Source organism: Ostrea edulis, chromosome 9 (genome assembly GCF_947568905.1).
Source record: "Ostrea edulis chromosome 9, xbOstEdul1.1, whole genome shotgun sequence".
NCBI classification, from domain to species: domain Eukaryota; kingdom Metazoa; phylum Mollusca; class Bivalvia; order Ostreida; family Ostreidae; genus Ostrea; species Ostrea edulis.
In genome coordinates this window covers 42,333,471-42,333,999 of record NC_079172.1, presented here as the reverse complement: position 1 = coordinate 42,333,999, position 529 = coordinate 42,333,471, and positions in this window count along the sequence as shown.

Sequence of the window (529 nt, the reverse complement as noted above, 5' to 3'; positions counted from 1 at the left end):
GTTCATCAATTATTTTTGAAGTCGGACATGCATAATCAACAATGAACATTAGTTATATCTATTTACCGACTTGCACGGATGTTTGCGCTGGGGTGTATTTTTGTGGGAGGAAACCCACGTGTCCGAGTGGGCGATCACCACACCCTCACACATACAACCACTGCCGTTCATGGTCTGGTGATCGAACTCGGGTCGCAGCAGTGATAAGCGAGTGCGTTAAACACTGCGCTACCCAGACACCCGGTAGAGTCCTTCCCTTCATCACGCGAGTGACCGCTACTTTTTACACTAATGACTATTTTCATACAATGAAGGGTGTTTATGAATAAATGTGTAGTTAACATCATAACGTTATTTACTTTTTTTTATTGTATAAGTATACTTCATTGCGGGGTAAGAGTGCAATAAGTATGTTTTTGGGGGAAGGAGTGCAACTCCCCCGATTTTATCTGACAAAGAACATTATGAACATTTAAGTAGAAGAAAAATACCACTAAAACTGGTGAAGTATTGAAGAGAATGATTTTAC